At 35.1% G+C, this 19774-nt stretch overlaps 1 long non-coding RNA gene across 1 annotated transcript; it reads right to left on the bottom strand.

The window, feature by feature from the left end:
* Positions 1-6447: 6447 nt before the first annotated feature.
* LOC145578883 (uncharacterized) lies at positions 6448-8220 on the bottom strand. Its single transcript, XR_014098939.1, has 2 exons — positions 7996-8220; positions 6448-6967 (listed from the first exon to the last, which is right to left on the bottom strand). It is a non-coding gene; the product is annotated as an uncharacterized LOC145578883 (long non-coding RNA).
* Between the last annotated feature and the right edge of the window lie 11554 nt (positions 8221-19774).

Consider the following 19774-nt stretch of genomic DNA (forward strand, 5'->3'; position numbering starts at 1 on the left):
CACACTTAATTTTTAAAACCCAACAATCTAAAATAATTTAAAGTCATATAATATGAAGTGATGATTTTTTTTAATTAAAGCAAATATAATTTTATTTAATTAACTGTAATACTGAAAAATTTCATAAAAGTTATCAACACTAGTACTTCCTCCATAACATATTAATCGCAATTATTGGACTTGTGACACAATTCTTAGTTTTCACTTTGACCATAATCTGTAACTTATACATACGGATAAATATAGTTATTTGGTATCAACTTGTAGTTTTTTATTACCTAGTGTTTATAATTTTTAAAGTATATAATTAGAGATATTAATCTTTATAGTTTTGTCTCGACATGCGTGACAAGTATAATTGTTGCAATTAATTTGTTACGGAGAAAGTAGATCGATCGATTGAGTTGCATCATTTCCAAAAAATTTAAGTTGTTTCTAGCAAGAATAAACTTCATTGGAAAATTTCAAAAATACATCATAACAAAAATATTTGAGTACTTGGTAATCTAAACGAGTATATTAGGAAAAAAGTAAATAACATGTTCAAACTTGTTAAGAATTCCGGTGTATTTTTTTCTTTCCTCCCTATCTATGCATGCATTTTTCTAATTCTTTTCTTTCTCTTTTTTTTTTAAAAAAAATAATAATAAAAGCTTGATTTTTTATTTTTTTTGGAATTGGGGGGACAATGGTCCCCCATTGTTCTACATTCCCTCCTCCACTGCTTAAAACTGATCCCATTAAGGATTAAAATGACCCCTAAAATCTTAAATGGACTATTTTCTTCTTTTAATATTGAACTTCATTTTCTTCTTTTGAAATGGGAGGACGACCGTCCTTCATTGCCCCCCCCCCCCAAATCCGCCCATGGTTCTACTTTTCTTCTACTTTTTAACTATAGGGTAATCTAGTTGCGCTTTAAAAATTTTGACCTTAAAACAGATCCCATTAAGGGATAAAATGACCCATAAGATCTTGAATAGACTATTTAGCATGGAGATCGATGCACGCAAATTGAGGCGGGTCGAGAATGCAACTACAAGTTACTCAAGTCGTTTTTTTTTTTTGAAAATTTAGACCTCAAAATTGACCCCATTATGGGTCAAAATAATTCCTAAAATCTTGAACGAGTTATTTTTTAGTACGTGGATCGATGCATGCAAATCGAGTCGGGTCGAGAACGCAACTACATGCTAGTGCCCAGTCTAGTCGGTTTTTGCAATTATGACCTCAAAATTTTTTCGAAACGGAGGAAATATAAGTATTGTATTGAATTATATCTTAAATAAAATTACCTTCTCGCTCGTTTTTTTTTACTTGCATCATTGAAGCAGTTTACGCTTTGTAATGCACATTTTATATGTTAAATATATTTAATTATACATAAGAAAAAAGTATGCAAATTAGAAATTAATAATATACTCGTCAAGACGAATCTAACAAGATCCCACATGACTATATTATACTTTAAATATAAGTCACAATAGTGATTTAAAGAGATACAAGTGAATAGTGCAGCAATTATAATAAAAACTCTTCCCTCTCTCTAGAAAATTATCTCTCTTCTTCCCAACCCCAAAAAAACCCTAAAAAACCTTAAAAAAAGGGGCTGCCATGGATGAAATACTCCATGGTAAGCCCCCAATTTCCTTTTTAATTTTTATTTTATTATCGCTTTATGTTTTGCTGTTTCAATAATTGTCAGTTCCTCTATAATGGGATTTAGTTTTAGTATCCCATATGTGGGAATTAGGGTTTGTGCCCCTGTAGTGGGTACGGTTTTGCTAACATCGGAAGATAGGGTTTGTTAATACTTAATAGTGGTTTATGCGGCATCGAATTAGATGTCAGATCAAGGAATACAATCGGTTGGATCAAATTCTGTTCGATTCAAGCACTGGTGGAAAAAACCTCAATTGCTGCGGCTTTTAGGGGGGTAATTGTTGCGGCTTTTAGGGGGGTAATTGCTGCGGAATTGAACCGCAGTAGTTAAAGCAGCAGCAATTGAGGAAAATTCTAACTGCTGCGGTTTATAACCGCAGCAGTTAAAAAGTGAATTGTTGCGGTTCTTAGGAAAACCGTAGCAGTTTCTTTCTTTTTTTGGCGCAAAAAAAAAAAAAATACTAACTGCTGCGGTTTTCCTTCAGAACCGCAACAATTCACTATGGTTTTCCTTAAAAAAAATTAATGTTGTCAGCAATAGTACCTTTTTCTTCTTTTTCTTTTTATTTTTTTAAATACATTAAACAATAACAATAAAATTAATAAACTGATAAATTAATAGCATTATTTATTGATTCAATTTTTGGATACAAATTAATATTATAGCATACATAAAATGAAAATAAAAAAAAATACAAATTAATAATCAATACAAATTTATACTTGTACAAATAAAATAAAATCTAAAAACTAAAATTTATACTTGTAAAAAAGAACTTTAATTAACTAAATTAATTGTTCATCCACTCCAACCAGCCACCACCGCTAACAAGTCGTACCACCGCCCAACCACCTACAGCCTCCGCTGCTGCCTAACACCCCACCACCACCCAACATCTTCATCTTCATCATGAGCATTAAACAACATACTTCAATCAACTTCAACCTCAAACAACAAAAACAGAGAGTTGAACACAAATTCATCTGAAACATAAAAAGATGAACATTAAAAAAAAAAGAGAAAATTAAATTGAACCCTAAAATTAAACACCAAAACCCCTTAAATTGAACAATAAAATTCAACAGAAAGACCTCAAATTTTCAACTAAAATTCAACCAAGAAAAAAAAATAGAGAATCGAACGAACAAGACCAGATTTCAAATGAACAACCAAATCAAAACAAAATTTTGAAAGAACAAACCTTATCAGAAATGAAATTCGAGCTTAAATCCCCATAAAACGAACAAAAAAAATTCAGCAAACCCAAAAATTGACCTAATATCCAAGTAAATTCGAGATAAAATCCAACCAAAACAAACCCAATTTCGCTCAAATATCCCAATATCGACCCCAAAAATTGACCCATAAAATCACCTTAAAATCAACACACAAATTGACCCACAACATCCACCTAAAAACTGACCAAAAAATCACCCAAAAATCACCCACAACCCAAATTTCAAGCATAAATCCCCAAAAACGCCTCATTAACCCCAAAACAATCTCAATTTAACCCTAAATTCGAGATTGTTAACCCCAAAACAATCTCGAATTTCGAATTGAAACCCTAAATCGATTGACAAAAAACCTCAAATAGAAACCCTAAATAGATTTAAACAAAAGCCCTAAATCGATTTAACTGAAAACCCCAAATTGATTTAAACAAAAACCCCAAATCGATTTAACTAAAACCCCAAATTGATTTAAACAAAAACCCCCAATTTTCGAGCACTTTAAACCCAGGAATCCAAATTTCGAGCCCCAAAATACCAAATCGAACCCCAAAAAAAACCCCAAAAACCCCCTAAAACCCCATATCTAGTGCTGTCAAATTTCAAATCGAAACCGTTTAACTGCCCGAAACAAACCGACCCAAATGAGAACCGAACCGATTAAAAACCGTTTTTTTGAAACTGAAAACCGACCCAAACCGTATGTGAATGAACCCAAAAACGAACCGATCCGAATTACGTTACACCGAATAAGAACCGAACCCGTTAATGAACCGAACCAATTCTAAACTGAACTGAAATCAAACCGAACCGAAAAAGAACCGAACTGTTTCTAACCCGAAACCGCTTTCAACCCGAAACCGTTTAAACCGGGATAAAAACCGTTTACAATCCGCGACCCGTTTGCACCGAACTGTATATAAACCGAATCGTATATAAACCGAACCGCTTGCAAACCGAATCGTTTATGAACTGGACCGCTTATAAACGAATCGGCTACAAACTGCTTAATATAAAGAGAATATTAAATCAAGTTAAAAGGTGTTTTAAATGAAATTTAATTATGCACAAATGTTTGCTACCAATAGAGCATTATTATTTTTCCCATGGATTAAGCAAAATAATCTTACTATTGATAATACAAAGAACCATTAAGAATTTGAAAATTTATCATAGTACAAAAATTCTTCCTGCCAAATATTATTTTAAAATTTATCATAGTATAAAATATCTTCCTGCTAATTTATTATCCTAGTATAAAATATCTTCCTGCCACTAAAAATCCTCCTGCCATAATGAATTTATTTTTTTGAGCCTATGCTAGAGCAGCAAAACTGTAAATTTAGAAGTAATTTGATTTAATCAGAATATTAAAAGCATAAAATAATTTTTGAATCATATAATAAAAATACTCTGAAGTTCACATCAAAATATATGATTCTCATTACAATTACAACAAAACTCAAACCAATTCAACTCTGACTTTTCATTAAAGTACAACAAAATTCTGATCTTTTTTATATGTACAATCTCAAGTTAATTGCTCCATATTTAACTGAAGAAACTAAACCATAGTCAGAAGTAAAAAGAGTAGCATCGCCTAGGCTTGAGGCTAAACACAGCAGCAGTGTAGAACATAAAAAATGCAGCAGCAACAGCAACACTTCCTCTGTTTTCAGACTGTAATGGATAAAAGATAAAGACAAAAAGCAACTCCCAAATATATTTTCAGCTAAATCACTGACTGTAAGCATTCCACAAAAAGTAAACACAACTCATAATGCAATTAAACCAACGAATTTTCGGCAAATTTTCATTTTATAATTAACTAAACTCAAAAAGAAAATTTATTGTAGCAGAATACAGGAGGCAGGAAGAAAAAAGCTATTAAAAAAAAAAAAACTACAACACTCCTATGCCATATGTGAGCAGATTATACTCAACAACATAATTACAACAAAAAGATTAAAGGACGTCAATACCTTCCGAATTAGATGCAAAACTTTCATCTATCACCTCTTTACCAATTTCAAGGACGTCTTCTTCAATATCACAATCATAACCACGTAACCAATTTTGTGTGGTAACCAATGCCTCAACATTCTTAGGCAAAAGCGCACTCCTATACTTGTTTAAAATACGACCACCCATGCTAAAAGAAGACTCAGAGGCTACTGATGTTATAGGAATGGCCAAAACATCCCTAGCCATAACAACTAATGTTGGGTACACACTAATTTGAGATTCCCAATACTTGAGAACATCATATTTCTACCCTTCATAAGATGGTTGACGAGGAGTAGACAAATAATTATCAATCTCCATTGATGGCCAATTTAATGGGCCATCATCATCATCATCAATATCCTAGAAAAGTTCAAACAAAATGCTTTTATTAAATAATAAAATTAAAACTTACAATTATTATTTTTGTAAACCGCAGTAAACAGAAATTAATTACCTTGAATATGTCATCATCCAAGTCACTATTTGATTTATCGATCACAATTAGGATGGAGGGGGGAACAATCGTACTTGAGTTAAAACCGGAAGACATAGAAGAATAAAAGTTATACAACTCCAAAAGAGCATCTTTAATCACCTTTGCCTTTTCAACACATGCCTCCTCAACATAAAGCACTTTCAACATCTTTGTCACTCGAATAAGCTTATAGCGAGGATCAAGAACAATAGCAATTGAAAGGATCAAACTATAGTCATCCCAATAGCCCTCAAACTTTTCAAGTATAACTTTTTGCCATGGGTGCAAGTTTAGGGTCTATATGGGCTTTAGTTATTGTGTGCTCAATTTTCAAAACACTAGCAAAATACAAATTTGTAGTAGGATATTCTGAACCAGAAAATAACACAGTGATTTCATAAAATGGCTTTAGGAAATTACATATTTTTACAAGGGTATCCCATTCATCATTCGAAAGTTTGAATTCATAACCCATAAACTTATCGATAACCACTTTCAAGGCTTCCTTTGCTTCTAAAGCTTTTCGGAGCATCGTATAGGTGGATTCCAACGAGTCACAACATCAAGACGTAACTTACCATTAAACACACAGTTAACCTCAGAAAGAGCATGCTCAAATTGAGTAAGTCTAGAGTCCGAAGAATCAATATATTTACAAATTCACGCAATTTTTGAACACTACTATCAACTTCTTTCAAACCTCTTTGAACAATAATGTTCAAGACATGAGCTGAACATCGAATATGAAAAAATTTACCATTACAAGGAAGAGAGAAGTCAACATTAAATCTTTCTTCAAAAGATTAACCATAACATCCATGGATCGAGCATTATCAACAGTAATTGCAAAAGCTTTACCCTGAAGGTTCCACTCCCCAATAAGTTTAAACACAAATTTTTCTATTTCAACACCAGTATGAGGAGGACCACAATATCTAAAATTCAGAATTTTAGACCTTAGACACCAATTTTTATCAACATAATGTGCAGTTAAAGTGAGATAACCTCGATTAGTGCATGCTGTCCACAAGTCACAAGTGAAGCTAACTCTACCTTCAATTCTAGAAAAATTTTGCAACAACAAGGACTTAAACTTATCATGCTCAGCAATACAATATTTCAAAATAGTGTTTCTACACGCATGCTTCACATTAGGATTCAGATTCGTAAAAACTTCCCTAAGGCCATGATGCTCCACAATATTTAAAGGATAGGAATGCAAAATTATAGCTCTAGCAAGCAATTGTAAATGACGAGTTTGATTAAACGAAGGCTGAACACCACTTTCTTTATTTGCAGGATGTTGTGGATTTTTACTCATGCATGCCTTAGTATGAGCTTTACAAGTGGAAGTACCAGCCTTACCTGGTGCTTTATATTCATTACCGCAAACATTGCATCGCGCATATCTTATCAGAGCAAGACCAACCATCTTATCAAAAAAGGTGTAGTGCCTCCAAACATCTGATGTTCGTCCACGCTTACTACCACTAGTGGTAGTGACTTGCTGTTGAGAAGAATCTTGATTCTGAACAGAGTCTTGAGAATCTATAGTTTCCTCATCATAATTTTCATACCCTAGCTCCATTGCTGAAAAAATAGAAACAAAACAACAATTTCAGCCTTATAACAAATGTTTTTCACTGTCAATCCCAGGTCAATAATCTTTCTATGAACGCTAATTAAATTCATATAATCAAATTTTAGTAGCAACCCATTAATTTTTAACTACCAGAAAATTAAATAAGATGAACACTAATTAAACTGACATTAAACTCTTTTTTTAACTCATATAATCAAATTTTAGTAGCAACCCATTAATTTTTAACTATCAGAAAATTAAATAAGATGAACACTAATTAAACTGACATTGAACTCTTTTTTTAACTCATATAATCAAATTTCAGTAGCAACCCATCTTGCTTTAGAGTGTTCATAAAAAAAAATGAAAACAAAAATGATAATAAATACATAAATTCTCAATCTGTATAATTGTACAATTGGCTATAATAGTCATATTAAATTAAAATTTCATATACAATATGTTCTATATTAGAAAAACTTATTCTAACCGATTCATACATAGGTCATTTAATTTGTAACAAGATTTGTTCATTTTTGTATAAACAAAACCTTATTGCTAACAACATTTGCCTCAAATCAAAATACAGTAAACACTTAAAAATTTTGAATTTTTTTTTTTTTTGTAAAAAATATATATCGAGGCAAAACCATGATTTATAAGATATACATAGATTGATTGTGAGTTTGTGACCCTCTAATGTTGGGTTGGTCTTGGACTAGAGAGAGTTGGTTGAACATTGTTCCATAGTTTGGTAATTTAAGGCCACATCTAGCCACGATAATCGGCATCCTTTGTCACTGGATAAATCATTATTATGGGCATCTCATGTTTAGATGGTTAATGACTAAATGGTAAATTCATCCACACTTCTTAATAGCTGCCATACTTAATTAGGTAGGCCATTTGATTATTATGGGGCTGTTCAAATTCTACAACTTTAGAGCTGATTAAATCAAATTCTACATCCTAGCTCAGATTCTACAACATCCTAGTAAATAAGTGGCAAGAAGTACAAGAAAGAGAGAGTTCATACCTGAATTTGGAGAGTAAAATATAGGACGCAGCTCAGGGAGATTCTGGGCAGCAACAACACCGATGAGAGAGAGGGAGATTTGCAAAGTTCAGTATTCTGGACAGCTTCAAAGTTCGGTATTCTGGGCAGCTTCAAAGTTCGTCATTCTGGGCAGCTTCAAACAATTGCAAGATTTGAGATGAGAGGGAGGGAGAACTGAGAATGAATGAGGGAGAGGGAGATCTGAGAATGAGATAAGAGAGAGAAAGAATGAGGCGCCGTGAGAATAGAGAGTGAAAGTGGTAAAGTGAGAGTGAGAGTGAAAGGGTTTCAAAAGGTATTTCATGTAAATCTGACCATTAATTTTTTAATCTATGGTTGAGAGTGGTGATCCGTATGTGTTGTGGGAGAAAGAATCTAACCATTGATTTTTTAATCTATGGTTGAGAGTGGTGATCCGTGTATGTTTGTGTGTTGTATATTCATCTACAAAAATATTTTTCCCTTAATTCCTAATTATTTTTTTGCCCCATTTGATCGGGATAAGTCTCCAAGACACGTATTAAAACATCTATATCTTTATTTTCATACACCGATACACGTAAAAATTGTAAAAACGTTATATTAATAAAATGTATAAATAGACAAATTTAAAAAGATCACTCATGAGTCTATAACTTTGTACTAATACATATGAATATTTAACTATGAGATGGTAGATGCTATGTGTTAATGTGTACACATGATCGATTGAACTAATCAATATTACCTTGTTTATTAGTCATTAATGTTTTCTTTCATTATACAAATCAAACTACTTTGTAATATCTTCATAAATTGATGAAAATATATAATGATGAACGAGTCATAATTATCAATCTTGTTGACTAATCAAGTATCGAATTACCAAATTGCAAATTTCCATTTCACAAGAACTCATCAAATCATGACTATGATACTAGTATTTAAATGATTAAATAAGAAGCATATAATAACCTAGTTGTAAAACAATAATACATTAATACACTAACTTTTAATCTACTTCGTAATAAACTAGTAAGATCAGTATGACTAAACTTGAAATAGAACATAATATGTATTTATAAAATCAATGAGAATTTGTTTATAACATGATGCCTAAATATGAAATGATTCACGACTTTACATAAAACTTGTTGACGCAAAAGGTTAGCAAGTACTATCAAATTTCAAACTAAAACCATTTATCTACCCGAATCCAAACGACTCGATAAACAATCGATTTTTTGAAACCAAAACCGACCCGAACCGTAATTTAGTAACTCGAAATGGAACCGATCTAAATAACGTTAAACCGTAGAAGAACCGAACCAATTATAAACTGAACCAAAAAAGAACCGAACCAGTTATAAACTGAACCGAAAAAGAACCGAACCAGTTATAAACTGAACCGAAAAAGAACCGAACCAGTTATAAACTGAACCAAAAAAGAACCGAACTGTTTCTAACCCGAAACCGTTTCCAACCTGAAACTGTTTGAACCGGGATAAAAACTTTTTACACCGCACTGTTAACAAATCGCAACCCGTCTGCACCGAACCGTTACTACCCGGACTGTTTACAACCCGAACCGAATTAAAACCGCTCAAGAATAAACCGAAACCGAATCGAACCGATAACTATTTAAATCGAACCGAAACCGACCTGTGAGACACTTAAACCGATTTCAAACCGACTCTATTTAATACCGAACCGATTTCAAACCGAACTGAACCTAAACTGTCAAACCATTTTGATAGTGCTACCCATATCTAATAATTTAGGGGTATTTTTGGGGATTTTGGGGTGAATTTGGGTGAATATTTGAGATTTTAAGGTGATTTTGGGTGAATATTTGGAAAATATGTTGATGTGAAACGAAGAGAGAGAAGAGGGAGTGAGGAGAGAGAGAGACGGAGGGGGTGAGGAGAGAGAAAATGAAATGAGAATGACAATGAGGGATTAATTTAGGTTTTAGGGTTTTATACTTAGGTGGCCATGACCCGCGTGTCATGCAATCGGGTTTTTTAACCCGCGTTCCTTTAATTCGGGTCTTCCAAATTTGGGGTAATTAACTAACTGACTGTTGCGCTTCAATTTTGCTAATTTAAACCACAGCAATTCTGTAACTGCTGCGGGTATTAGAAAAACTGCAGCAGTTGATTCTTTTTTTTTTGCCTCCAAATTTGTTACCTCCCTAATTTCTTCGACCCACATGAAACCGCAGCAATTGCTTTGCAGCAGTTGAGGTCTTTTCCACTAGTGAAGACCTACCAAAAATCGCAAGACCCCCTTGTAAGAAGTTGTAGAAGTCAGCGATTGAAGAGACAATGGTATTTTTCAATGTTCGATTTCACTAGTGATTGTAGTTCTATTGATTTAGATTTAGTTTTTGGTTTAATTTCAATTGTATTCGTTTATTTTCTGTCCTCTTTTGTAGATGCCGTATGGTTGATTATTAACGAAAACTTTCTTCCCCTAAAAAAAAAAGAAAAAAAAGTGAATAGTGCACCATCTCAAGATGATGCGACTAAAAGAAAATGGAGTAAGTATATACTTATAAACTTAGTATTGTAACTATTTGAGATATTATTTACAATTTTTATAATTGATAATTGAGTTAAACGGGGTAAATGGGTAACTTGTTTAATAAATACGTTGGGTCAATGTTGAGATTTTCAACTCGAATAATAAACGGGTTAGATTTTTGCAGATGAAATCACAACCCGTTTATCATCGACCCGAAAGACACAACCTGACATGTTAACCAGCCCTAGCTAAAACATCGAGCAACTATGTTTAACCTACTTAGCTTCCTCCGTCACCTAATAGTGAGAACAATTTTTATTTTAGGCTGTAACTAAAAAGTAGAAACAATTTGATTCTTTTCTTATAATATAAAAATATTTCAACTTAATTACCATTATACGATTGTTAAAACCCACTAACACACAGTTATAACCCACTTTTTCTCTTTCCTCCTCCCACTTAATTATAACCCACTAACACACTTTTAAGTAATTTTAGCAAACTTTTGGCCCCTCGATACATTTGTTTCCACTATTCACTAACAGAGCGGTTGAAAGTTTTTACTCTCTCCGTCCCTAATTCTTTGCCCCATTCACTTTTTTCACATCTCCCAAGACATAACTTTGAATGAGAATACCTTTAATATGGGTAATAAAATATTATAAAAATTATATATTAAAAAAGTTCACATCAAGACGAATCAAACGAGACCCCATTTTACTATATTTTTCATTATACTACCTCCGTTACAAGTTATGTGCAACGATTTGACATAAAGATAGCAAGTAAAACCCTAGAATTTTTTACTCTATCTCTCCCGCCGTAATCTCAGACCGACGGTGCTTCTCTCACCGCCGGCGCCGCTGCGCCTCTCTCCGTCGGCGCTCCTGTTCAATTGTATGTTTGATAAGGTAAGTTTTTGTTGTTGATTTTTTCATTAGATTTATATGTTTTTTTAATTTCTTAGTGTCAATTGTTTCATTCATTCATCTATAAGAAGTTTTCATATGTACATTTTTTTGTCTGTTTAAGTTGTTAATTCATGGATTTAAATATGAAGATGAATTACATAAATTAAGGTTATAATTAATCAGTTATGAATCTGTAATTCATGTGTGTGTGCTTTTCATATTTCAATCCATGGATTTGGATTTTGCTCATGATATCAAATCAAATCGATTTTACATTTAATTATATATTTTTTTTTGGAATTATGACAAAATTATTTATTTGTCATGGAAGGAAAGTTGATGAGGTCTTGTAGTAATTTTAAGGAGAGGGGGAAGCCGAAAAAAGAAGAATTGGAACAACTAATCTTAGTCCAAATGGCAATGCCAACAAGGGTCTCAGAATTCTATGTATTGGATTTGGAAACAAAGAAAATAACAAAAAAACCTGTTGCCACATTGGTGAATCAAGGCTATGCTGATGGTTACACTTTTATTTAGGATCCATGATTTATTGTGTTGGCGGACACTTGAAGGAAGATATAATCACCTCACTTCCTAAATTTATAGCTGCAGCTGGAGAACACCATATTCGCTCGCACACTTCCCGTGCCAAGTTGAGCATACCCTGTGATCGAATTTTACAAACAACTGATCCTCCTGGCCTTGATGATGTTGACTCTAATGCTCATGCTGTTGATGCTGTTGCTCGTAAGGGTGGTTTGGTTTTGGAGCCTACTAGGTTTGAAGTTGGTCCCAAAATGCTGTATTTTCTGTTTAAACCACCTTGTGCTGTGCTCGATGGTAAAATATATGCCTTTGCATCATGCAAAATTGGAGAGGTGTTTGAACCTGAGGATGAAGACGAGGTTGGAGAGTGGAAGGCCTTGCCTCCCATACCATCTTCAATTATGGTTACTGATCGTTACCATCCTTCTAACCTCTTTGTGTCTAATCCTGTCATTCCTGATCACAAGAATCATAGGATGATTGTGCATGTCGGTCCTATATGTCACCTCTTTGCTTACTATCCTCAACTTGGTACTTGGGAATGCCTAGACCAGGAGTATATGTCCAACTGGTATCCAGCCACTGCCTTGGTCGATGATGTTCTTTACGTTCATACTGAGAAGACGCCCAAAAATTCCATTTCTGCCTATAATCTGTCTAGTAAAGCTTGGTTGAATGTGTCTTATTATGATGACAAGTATCTTAATCCCCAACGTTTTTGTTATGCTGAAGATGCGACCATGCTTCCGTTGGGAAACAATGTTTTGTGCTTGGCCAACTCATGTACCTATAAATTAACCGATGATCCACGCAGGTCCGATCTTAGCTTCGTTTGATTCAAAGTCCAGCGCACCTCTCCTCAAGAGGTTCTTGTCACTCTTATTGATTCCAAGTGCTTTACCCTTGATGGTTATTATGAAGCCAAACACTTCATCCTTATTTAGGTATGCAATTCTATCCATACAACAACTACTACCACTACTATTACTACTTTTATATGATAGTATGCCATATTAGATGCTTCTCAGTGAATTTGATTACTACATGTAAGGAATTGAATGCGTGCTTGGGATACCATCGATCAATTTTTTCTACTTGGTAGTAATGTTGCATAGGAGGAGGTTTCTAATTATGGGGATGCAGATTGAAAAGCATAACATGATTATGGGCATTGTTGGTTATCGACAGCTTGCAAGTCATTGATCGAGTATGAATATGATTATCAAATAATGAATTATGCCTAGAGATTAGTATTGTTAATTCCCCCCGTTTTTTTAAACATAAAGTTATGTGTGTAATCGACCCCTTTAATCTGTCTTCCTTGTTTTCATTAGCCGCTCTCCCTCATTGGTTGGGATTAAGCATGTTGTTGTTGTTGTTGCTGTTGCATTTATCATTGTATCCTTTTGCAAATATGTTGAAGTGACAATGTTTTTGCAAGCATGAATATAAATTTGTTGAAGTGATAGTGTTTTTGCAAGCATGAATATTTTTTCTGTAAGTTTTATGCAACTGTGAGTCTTTTAAGTAATTGCGCTTGATATAGGTGCTTAGCACAAGTAGCTCCTCTAAATGGAAAAAGAATGGATAAAGTTTACTCCAAAGCTAAGCTTTTTGTTTGCTTTTGTAAAACAGTATTATACCCTTGAATCTAAAAACTACTTGTATGTTTGACCTCAATTTCACCAAATGACCTATTGGAACCTGTAAGTGATTTTTTCAACTCAAAACTCATCATCTCCAAAATTAGTTCGTTGTTGAGCATGCCCTAAAGTTTAGCGCTTGTTTTCTAAGTTTCCTTTTTACTACTAGGGACGAGGGTGGTATGCATATTGTTTGTGTTGAAGTCACGGTATAAGATCCTGGACGACAACTACATTGTAAAAGTATTTTGGGATATTGCAACTGAGATTTTAGGCTGCTACAACTTAAACCTCATTGGCATTGTGTAGCCTGTAGCAGTGGGGCAACATTATTTTTAATTTGATGAAGAATAATTGCAAAGTAACACTTGTATTAACAGTGCTTCTTCTCTGCAAATATGGAGATGAGGTGTAGACACCCAAATGTGTCTCCCCAAAACCAAACCCAGTGATGAATACCTTTTGCGTCGAATGATTATCGAATGAGGTGAAAGTGTGAAAGGTCAGGTGTTGCGGTTAGTTTTAAAAATTCTTTCTTTCTGTTCTCGAAAAACAACTCTATTTTATGAAAACAGCCAATCCAGTTTAGTTTGGTCCACGACAAGGGTCCAATAATAGTGTAGTTGGATGGGGCTTTCAAAGAGCTTTCCAACGATATATTATAAGCCCAATTCCGATGAATAATGAGGAAGTTATGGCCAAAATACTAAACTGGGCCCGGTTTGATCTTTACATGTAGCCCAATGATCTAGGGGAGGGCCCAATGATAATTATTATTCCTAAAGTTATTAGAATTGATTATAGTCTTCTAGAATTCTCTAGAAGGTTTTCTTTAATCCTAATAAGATTAGAATTAATAATTAGATTTTGATAAAGTTTTATTTGGAATAAAATATGATTTTATGAAAAATACGATTTCAGTTTTCATACGGACTTCACAAATCAATTTTGATTCATATGTGGACTCCGTGTTGAAAGCGCGTGGAAATCCAGCCTGTCACCTGGCGACAAGGTCGTTTTGCAGCGACAACGTGGAGTTTTATTCCTTATCAAATTTTACCTATTTCCGGACTGTTTTCTTATAAATAGGGTCCTGAACCTCCGTTTTTGAGGCAATCAACAATCAATCAATTCTCATCATCTTCAATTCACAATCATCATCTCTCTAAACCTAGAATCTTTCTCTCTCTTTTTCTAAACCTTCCCTCTAACAAAATTCCGCATTCACGAGATTTAGACACACCTAGTTAAGTTCGAAGTTGTCTTCGCCCTAGACGTGAAAGGTTATAATTTCGGAGGGTTTGGTCCCTAATCTCTATTTCAATTATTTTATTTAATTGTTTGATTTATTATTTTCCTTGAAGTTACTAACGTGTGTATTTTGTTATTAGAAAGAGATACGAGGCATCAAAGTATGTAATCTTATTGCTCTATTCTTGTGGAAAACATGTTTAAATTTGTTCAATTCCTAGTGTCATGTTAGGATGTTATTATTGCTTTCTAGTATCATGTTTAGGGAAAAGGTTATAATATCAAATATGCTTATTATGATTCCTGTGATGCTTCCTATTTTCTTTCCTAATAGCATGTTAGTATCATGCTAGGGCTAAAGCTTTGATCTTTATTGTTTAGTGACATGCTAGGATTTGTTATTAATCTTGTTAGTATCATGCCTAGGATCTTGCTATTATTGAGCTTTAACATGATTGTGATGATGATTATTATGATTGTTATTATGTTGCTTGATATATATTATTGTTATTGCTTGATCACGCCTTTTATGCAGGTTTAAAGGGAATTTGTACTTGTAATCACGCTTAATAAGATAATTAATAATCTTGTTTAGGGTTAATTTGATTATAATTCAAGTGATCACCAATAATAGTTTTGCTTGTGCATTAAGTTCAACCAACATAGATAAACAGGTTTAGGGTTAATCTGTTGATTGCATGTTAGTCAGAAAGCGCACATGAATACGAGAAGAATGAAGTAGAGGCCTATTATTAGGGCAGGTTCAATCTCTTTTAGGTTGGATTTTTACCTTCATCCCCGAACCCTATTTGGTTCAAGACCTTTTGGAGTTGACGATCTCATGGATCGTTAAGGGGTGTAATCTTCACCTTGTGAACGGTTTACAAGTTCCTAAAACTTGTTGGCGACTCTTTTGCTCTAGCTTCCTTTCCTTTGGACGCCACCATGCTTAAGTGTATGATCACAGTGGGTTTCAAGTTTGGGGTAATGCTTGAAATATTCCCTACAGTTTTTGGCGACTCCACTGGGGAGGATTTCTATTTTAATTCCTGAAATTTATTTCGGCAATGATTTAGAATGAGTGGATGAGACTCGAAAAGTTCTAAGTATTTCATGTGCGTAATTTTGATTAGCATTATTGTCATATGCATAAAAAAGGTCCTCATTGGATAGACCATCCGAACTGATTCAAAAACATAGGATTGAAATAACGCTGCGAAATCTGGAAAATTCTTAGAACGTAGATACCTGCTGAGGCATGTAGGAACTAGCGCCTAGAAAACAGGGCTTGTCGCCTGTAAAGTGCTTATGTCGCCTGGTGACAGTTCTGTCACTTGGCGACAGGGGTACTTTTGCGGCGACAGTCCCTGTAGTCTGGCGCCAAGTTCTTCCAATACCGAGCCAGAACTCTGCCTTCTTGTTTTGACCATTTCTAGCACTGTTGGCTCGATTCTACTTCCTGATTGAGTTTTTCTCATTTTTCTGATACCCATATGTGTTCTACATATGGACATAACCCTCTGGGGGTTCACGCTCCATCTACCGAATCGAACGCTCCTGGGAACGACGGGTACATCCGATTTTGTGAATCCACCAAACCGTGGAAGCAAGTTTTTTAACTTGCGGGGTCCCATCCACTCGCGACAACCCTTCCAAAGGTAAGGCTTCTGCGCGGTGCATCCGGACTCATAACCATGGACCCTCTTTGACTAACCCATATCCCGAACTTTAGAGAACTAGAGCCATGGTTAGGTTGCAAACTCATTGCATCATGTTGTGACTACTTGACTATTTGTGCATTCTTTGCTTGTGCATACTTTATATGTGCTAACTGTTTGTTTGACTTGTGTTTAAGTCTAATAAACCAATTAATGACTAAAAAGGACTTTGTCTAATTAATGAATTAATTAATTAATTTGACTAATTAAATAATTAATCTGACTTAGTACGACTTTAGGCATGTCCCCTTAGAGTACAATCACTAGAAACGGTCCCAGATTAATGTTCCAGAAATGGCGCAGGAGTTTGGGCTGTGGCGCTGCAGTTTACTGCTTGTCGCCTGGCGACAGGTTTGTCGTCTGGCGACAAGCTTTAAATTGCGGCGACAGTCCAGATTTTTACTCGAGTCATCACGACGAGTCTATTTAACAGTCTGCTAATCAGTTTAATCAATTTGTTAAGTCCTTAATTGAGTCTAGGCACCTAGTCCCATGGTCATACACAAGAGTCAAAGCATGTCACTTGCACTCACTTACAAAACACACACTTAACTTGTATGTCACACCTTGATCATGTCTAGAGAGTCTTGAATGTGTGTTTTCCGTCATTTTTTTAGGGGGGTAAGTCGGATATTAATCCTCCAATTAAACCACTTGTTTGAATCCATTTCCAAAAATACACACCCTATTTTTTGTTTTTAACCATAAAGTCAAAATCGATTTGAGTCAAGTCATTAAAACAAAAATGGTTTAATCTACAACGCGTGGTTAAGAAAGGAAGGGCGTTTAATCAAGGACAACACATTTGTTCAAGTCTCGCTTTTTGATAAGCCAATCAATCGAAGAAGGAAAGCTAAGAAGACAATGGCAAGTCAGGAAGAAGTCAACGAACTCAGGGGACAGGTAGCTAACATGGCTGAAATGTTGAAGAGTCTGACTTTTCAAATCAATGACCTTGCAAGACAAAAACAGATGGAGCTCATCCAGGAAAGCTTGAGCAGATTATCTAATGACTATAGATTGCAAGGCATCAGCTCACAAGGGGTCTCGGTGGACAAGGATCTTCTTCCGCAGAAGTTCAATGCCAAAGACATCCCAAAATTCAAAGCAATGGATAACCCTTATTTTCATTTAAGAGCTTTTGAAACTGTAATGAATATTAAGGGAATAGATAAAAAAAGCTTTTCATTCTGTGTTTTCTCTATCTTTAGAAACCGTTTGTCAGCAATGGTATTTCTCTCTCGATAAAGAGAAAACCTCTAGTTGGGAGTCAATTGTACATGCTTTCATTGATAGATATAAATGCAATATTCAAGTTGAAACCGATCATAGGGAACTTGAAATACTCAAGTAGAAAGAGAATGAAGGCTTTACTTCTTTCTTTAATAAATGGAGAGAAACTTCTGCAAAAATGGTTGAGGTGCCTAGTGAGAAAGAATCAGTGAGGATGTTTATCAAGAACCTCCAAGAAAAATATTCCAAGCATCTCAAATACCAAAATAACTTGCACACCTTTAGGGCCGTCTATGACATTGGTATCAATATTGAAGTCGACCTAGCTAAACAGAAAGCTGCTAATAGTACCTCTAGTAGTGGCTGGAAAGGCAAGAAGAACAACAATCCTTCTTCTTCCAAAACCACCCGCTCAAATAATGTTGGCACCTTTAATTTGAGTGAAGTCCTCGCCATGAATAATCAAGGACAAAAGAAACCACTTCGGAGGAACTTTACTCCTATTGGTATGAGTTATGACACCGCATTCGATCGCTTACATGCAAAAGGTTTTATAACTCCCATAGGACCGTTTGGGGACCCACCTGTCGAGAAGAGAACGGCTAGCTGGAACCCCAATGCACATTGCAAATATCACCAGGGTAGGGGCCATCTCACAGAAAATTGTTGGAAGCTAAAGGAAGCAATCCAAGATTTAATTGATAATAACAAACTTCCATTGCCCCCTGCAAGCAAGAAGGCAAGTATCAATAGCGCACCACTGTCAGATTCCTTGGCTATTTCCGATGAGGAAAATCAGGTTGACCCCTCAAACCTCATCAAACCTGTCGAAGCTATCGAAGAAGAGGAGGAAATCTTCGAAGATGCCGAGGATCATTTTCCTTGTGGGCAAGAACCGGAGACAAAACAAGAAGTGTGTATCCTTATTCAGGTTGTACTAGAAGCAAGAGAATTATTACGCGAGGCCATAGAGGTGGTAAAGGAACGAAATGAAGTACTCAAAAGTAGACCTCTTCCTATAGAGAAGAAATCATTCCCCCTCCAAGTAATTGACACACCTAAAAGGAGCAAAAGGCCATACACTCCAATTGGAACCTCTTATGCAAACATGTTCAAAATGCTCTCCAAGAATGGTAAAATTCAACCTCTCGAACCAAGACCATTTGAATCACTAAAAAGGACAGATAGGTACTACTGTCCGTATCATCAATCGGGAGGACATACTATAGAAAATTGTTTCAAGTTCAAAGACTTGGTCCAAAGATTGATTGATAACAAGAAGCTAGTTCAAATCCCACAAGAACAAGATGCTACCATTAATGGAGTTTGGGATAGTGATGATGAGGATGTCTACCTTAAGGACGTCGAAGAAACTCCACTCTCGACAATATACCCAGTAGGTGACATTTAGAATGAAGAGGATTCACCAATAGATGTTCTCACAAGATCCAGGAGAATGCAACCTCCCATTACTACACAACCTATTCCCACTACTCAACAAGTTCCCATACCAATCATAGAAGACAACGATGTTTTCATACAATTAAAAAAGACTAAAGTTGAAATGAACGTATGGAAACTTCTAGCTACATCCCGAGAACATAGAATCGCGGTCATGGATGCCTTAGCTAAAGTAGGGATAGAATCGGACACTACTCCTGAGGGGTTGGCTAATTTCCTCACAAGTGACCTCCCAAGTCCTACTAATTTTATCACTTTTTTCGACAAAGATCTACCACCGGAAGGTGATAAACACAACAAAGCTCTCAATCTCACAGTAATTTGCAAGAGAATGAACGTCCCTATGACTCTTGTAGATAATGGATTGGCAATTAACGTTTGCCTACTTAGAACCGCGAGGATGTTGGGGATAAGGGATGAAGATTTATCTCCATCAACACAAGGGATAAGAGCTTATGATAACTCACGTCGCCAAGCATTAGGTACAATT

This window comes from Chenopodium album, chromosome 14 (genome assembly GCF_948465745.1).
Source record: "Chenopodium album chromosome 14, dcCheAlbu1.1, whole genome shotgun sequence".
NCBI classification, from domain to species: Eukaryota; Viridiplantae; Streptophyta; class Magnoliopsida; order Caryophyllales; family Amaranthaceae; genus Chenopodium; species Chenopodium album.